Below are 6,000 nucleotides of genomic sequence, written 5' to 3' on the forward strand. Positions count from 1 at the left end.
TGAGAATGCTATGATCTTTTGTTTGAGCTCTGAGTTTTTCCTATAGTAACGTACTACAGGGAATACAATCCATTGGTTTTTATTGAAATGAAACGCTTGTGATGCATCTTGAGTAAAATATTTTCAATTTTCATTGAAATCCACTACAATGAGACATTCACCCTCGTCCAGATTGTTTTTCTCACATTGAATGTATTGTGCCTATTGTTTGAAGATGAATAAACGAAGTTTTGAAACTAATAACTAATTACATCATTTTTTTTGCTAAGTCTGTTGTAGGGAATATTAAAATTTGTAACGTTGCCTTGTCTGTCGCAGTCCGGATATTGAATTTTACATTATGGATGTGTTCTTCTTCCAATAATTGTTGTAGAAGTTGTGAAAAAGTCGCAATTCCTAGACATTTGTCACATTCATCAAGAAAGCAATTTGAATTATGATTTTCACGATCATTCACATCACTATTCTCACAAGTGATTTCTTGCAATCAGCCTTTATAACCACTTATCGGGTTTACCGAATTCTGGGTAAGTTGCTTAATTTCAATAGCATCCAACATCAATATAATATTCTTATGGATCGTGCAAACGAAGACAAAATGGGTTCCACTGGGCCCAGCAAAAATTCAATGTTTCGGATGAAGTCGTGCGAATTTGCTGAAACTGTCTGGAAATTATGGGTGACCTTCTTTATAATTATCGTATAGTCCCTTCAAATCCAATAAAAGATGACTTTTCTTCATCAAACAACCGTCTTCATCATTAGTTCGTATAACAATTCCATTAGTTGCAGTTACTATTCAGTTAGTACCATATCAACTAAGTAAATGGTTGTACTAACGTACAAAATAGCAGTACCCTATCTTACATACTACTACCGGCAAAAAAATAATAGGCATCTGCCTTTGAAGCTTAACAACTCAGCCAAAATAATGCTAGCACAATAAAAAATACTCATATGAAAGCTAAAAGTGTTCTTCGTAAATGAGCTTGAAGAAGTTTATGTAAAAACATTCTTGTACTTTGCAGACTGAAAAATGAAAAAAGTCAGTATTTTCAGGTACATTCAAGAATAGTCAAGTTTAGAGTATTATTTCCTATACAAGGGTCAATGGGAAAAGTTTGAAAAAATTCACGAGTGTCAGAAAAACTGTTGTAAACCAATTGCAGTGGAGAAATTTAAGATATAATCAAAATTATTGCTTAAAAGTAAAAAAATTTACGACTATATCTTCGACCCGTAGTTCTGAATTCTTGGGTGGCTTTCGGGCAATTGAAAATAATTACAGAGCCTATCTGTTACAGTTTGCAGTTTGAATCGCTTTAATATCTTTATTAAAACTGATGATAATACAGTTGTACATTTTTGTACTTTTAAGCAGGAATTTTTATTATTTGTCAGATTTTTCAACTGCAATTGGTTCACAACAGTTTTCTCATAGTCATGAGTTTTTTCCAATTTCTCCCATTGACCCTTGTATAAGAAATAATGCTCGAAACTTGACTGTTCTGAAATGTACCCGAAATCCCTACTTTTTTTACATTTTTCAGTCTGCCAATCACAAAATTTTTTTACATAAACGTCTCCAAGCTCATTTACGCATAATACTTTAAGCTTTCACATGAGTATTTTTTAATTGCGCCTGCATTTTTTCGCTGAGTTGTTAAGCTTCAAAGGCAGATACCTATCATTTTCTCGCCGATAGTAAATAGTTGGCCCAATGATCCATTTTTTTCAGTGTACAGCTGCAGTTCATACAAAATTAAAAAAAAAGAGTATTAGATGAATAATCTCATTCACCATGAACAAAACTTTGGTATCAAAGTTGATTGGAGTTTCTATGCAACTGCGCATACTAAAAAAGCTTTAGATGGTATTAGAACTCTATTCAAAAGAGAAGCAGCATGGAATAGTCTTATATGTACATTGATTCGTCAACAGCGACCTCGCACAGCCACAAGTAATCATTTTCAAGCCGATTTCAGTCACTTAAAGCTGAAATATTTGGCGCTAACCCGTCATATTGGATTCACCAGGGTTAATTTTGACATTTTGTTTGCAGGACCTCAATCAGCGACCACGGGAACCTTACAGCAATAATTTAGAAGCCAATTTCAGCAATTGAGGGACCAAAACAAAAAGGGCATACAAACTCATTTCGCCGGCTAAGTATTGTCTAAGTATTGGCTATGTATTGTGGCTATGCACGTTCGAGCTGGACAATACTTAGCCGGCGGAATTCGTTTATGCGCCCTTTCTATTTCGGGACCCTCAATTGCAGTTACTGAAGGTTGGATTTTTCGTCATAAACCCGCTATATTGATTCCACCATCTTGAATTCCGATATTCTGACTACGTAATCGTAATCAGTGACCTCGAAAACCCCCAAATAACTATTTACAAGCCGAAATTTGAGGTAATTCAGTTGCAGGGAGCATAATCGTTGACATTCAGCCGCCATATTGGATCCGCCATGTAGAATTTTGACACTTTGATTGCAGGATCACATTCAGAGGTCACGAAAAACTTATAGAAATAATTTACGAACCTATAACATCAATTAGAATCATTGAATGGCTGATTGGTTTGTAATAAATCCGCTACGTTGGATCCGCCATCTTTGATTCCGATATTCTGACTACGTAATCGTAATCAGTGACCTCGAAAACCCCCGATTAACTATTTCCAAGCTGAGATTTGAGGTAATTTAGTTGCAGGGTGCATAATCGTTGACATTCAGCCGCCATATTAAATCCTCCATGTGAAACTTTGACAATTTGACTTCTGGATCTTAATCAGCGGCCACGAAAACCTCATAGCAATCATTTACATGCCGATGTCATCAACTACGTAATTCAGGGTCCTGAAACAGAAAATTCACATAAAGTCATACCGTCGGCTAAATATTTTTTAATTTTTGGCGAAGTGTTTCGGCTATGTTCCTTCTATCTGGGCAATACTTTACCAACGGAATACGTTCATGTTATGTTCGAGTCCCTCAATTGTAATGAGCGATCTCGAAGAGCCCAGGGTAACTATTTCCAAGCCGATTTGAGGAAATGTAGTTGCAGGGAGCATAATTGTTGACATAGAGCCGCCATATTGCCACCAAATGAAACGTAGAATTTAGACCTAAAAATTGAATTTCAAATTGAATTGAATTTTAAATTACTTTCAAAAAGCGACCCATAAGCTTCAAAACTAGATAAAGTTTTATCAATTTTTAGCCCAAATACGATTTTTTAAGTCGAACCAATTTTGAGCAACAGAGATGTCCGTTTGAGAAAGAATGCCCCACATGTGTGCGTGTGTGCGTGCGTGTGTATGTGTGTTTGGCACAAGATATAATGAATTGGCAATAAATATTTTAGGCTTATATTTCATTCAGAACTTCAAATTTGTATTTAGCCTAAGCAGAATGAATTCGAGTTAAATATATTTATTAATTACAATAAATACTAGAATTTCTTTTCAATACTAGCCGCAGAACTTCTATATTCTCGGCTATTGTTGTAACTGTTCGCAGACAGCCGATGTATTTGATTCGGTATTCTGAACTCATTTTTCCGCTTAATTTTCAAAGCTAAAGACTAGAAGTTTTACATGTGTACGTTCTAAGCTAGCGAATTTAGCGTTCGCTTTAAGTCACGGTTATTTAGCAGCGTACTAGAAACCGGACTTAAATGGCATTCCCAGCGTATGTTGGGTGGTGTAACTTAAATGGAAAATCTGGGATATCGGGCGACCTCTCAAACTATGCAACCTGATCCTTCAATAAGGGACTCTACAGGGGTGTACAGTGTCGATAATTAGTGCCGATAACCGTATAGTTCTGGGCACTGCAAATAATTTAAATGAGAACACCAGCAAAATGTTGACATTAAATGAACGATTCGACTCATGAATGACTTGCTGGGCTGCTACGGTGCTAGCAGTATCCCTGTTGAGGGAGGCCATGTGGCGCGTTTGCACATACTGTGGTACCAGAAACACCCAAAATTTAAGCACTTTTTGCATCAGCCTTTACAAAATCAAACTGCCTACCGCTTAAAAACTGAATATGTACGCAGAGCACTTCCCAAACAGCTGTATCAAGAAGCCACAGACTAAGAGGAGGAACATCAGAAAGCAGACAACTCCTGAGAGATGGTCGACGTTCCAGGACAAGGAAAAACATTTGTACCCATGTGTCCCCTGAGCCCTAAGATCTTGCTGAAATTAATGCCTCCCTTCTTAATGATATCTCTGAGGATTCCGACCTGTTTACCATCACTTGTTCAGTTTATGTTACTGCGAGAGCTTTGGCTAATGCAAATTGATGGCTGAAAGCGACGACGGATCATTAAATCTGACAAGCCTATTATACAAGGGGTTCGAAAGTTAACCCACAAACTGATGATGGCTGCTGACAAGCAGGTAGTGCATTGTTGACAAAATACAGTTGTTATCTAACGCATGAAGGAGAATACAGAAGAGGGAAGGATGGTTCAGGGAAAATCAAAAGTTTCTCGCTGACTAATAGCCGGTTTTCAGAGATCGCCTTATTTTTATCAAAAATCCACCAAAGTCCGACGAGGTAGACACTTTTTGAAAAAAAGTATGCAAGTTCCTGAAAACACTGGATTTAGAAGAAAATACTAATAATATCATACACTTCAAGGAGTTTTTCGACAATTACAGGACCAGATGGTATTAAAAACTTCTGATAGACAAAGTTCAATTCTACAAACCAACACCTTGCCCGCATATTCGCCGCTAATTTAAAACCGAAAATGCCCATTCCGCAGAGGCTGGCAAGAACTCGCACTATACTTCTGCTGAAGAAAGACGCCTTTTCCAAATCAGATAATTACAGATCAATGACTCCTCCGGAAGAAGTGTATAAGGTCATCACAGCTATCCTAAACGAAGGATTGTTAGAAGAATTCAGCCTTTGCAAAGAGACATGTACGAACAACGTGGCTTGAAAAAAGATATAGCATGCTGCCAAAAAAACTTGTCAATTGTCACCGGGGAAGATTTGTATTCAATCTTTCATAGAATTATCATCTGTCTGTTGGAAATTTTGAAAGTTAATCCACGGATAGTGAAATGCATAGAGAGATTGATGCCCCTTTGGAAAACTAGATCTAGCATATCTCATCTAGAAACTATCGTGTGACACTGAACAGCGTCATCTTCCAGAAAAGCGTCTTTTAGGGCGACACTATGAGCCCTCTGCTCTTTTGCATCATACTTTGCAACACACGAAAGAGAATTGTGAAAAATGCAATAAATAAATTTGCAGATATAAGTGAAAGTCGATAGCAAGGGATGTTTTGGTATATAACTTATGTATGTTACAAACAATTGTATATCTAATTACCGAAAATAAAACATAACATGTCATTCATAATACATAAATAACTTATAGCTTGATTTTTCTTTATTATGAACAATATTTTACTTCATTAGAGTTCTAGGAAAGTACCCATGTAGATTGATTTGCAGTAAATTTTAATTTTAATATACTATACTACAAAAGACATAATCAAACAATTTTGTACACAACATTATTCTACAAAAAATATTAATGAGTTTGGCTGAAAATCAAAATTATAATAAGAATAAATAATAACCTGAGTGAAATAAAATTTCTAATTTTGTTTTTTTTTATTATAAATAAGTATACGATTGAATTTGAGTACTTTCGTCTATACGAAACCCTTATTTTAAAATTAATTTTATCATTTAGCTCATTATTTCATGGCGATTTTAAAATATTTTTTGATGGCATTAACATTTGTCGAATACGAGACGTTCGATCAATCTCAAATTTGAAGAACATTTTTATACAACATTCTTCCTAATTTTAATCAATTCTGGAAATTTCTTCCATCATAATGAGGCAGAACGTTGATGGTATCACATCCGATTTAGTTTATCTTCAAAGGGTCACATGTTGAATTCGATTTTTTATTCTTTTAAACCCAAGTCTGAAAGTTTAAAAATGTTTAAGAG

General features: G+C 35.7%; 1 pseudogene; it reads right to left on the reverse strand.

The window, feature by feature from the left end:
- LOC117178592 overlaps nucleotides 1–4,177 on the reverse strand; it is a 44,107-nt pseudogene extending 39,930 nt beyond the window's left edge.
- Between the last annotated feature and the right edge of the window lie 1,823 nt (nucleotides 4,178–6,000).

Source organism: Belonocnema kinseyi, chromosome 8, assembly GCF_010883055.1.
Source record: "Belonocnema kinseyi isolate 2016_QV_RU_SX_M_011 chromosome 8, B_treatae_v1, whole genome shotgun sequence".
Lineage (NCBI taxonomy): Eukaryota > Metazoa > Arthropoda > Insecta > Hymenoptera > Cynipidae > Belonocnema > Belonocnema kinseyi.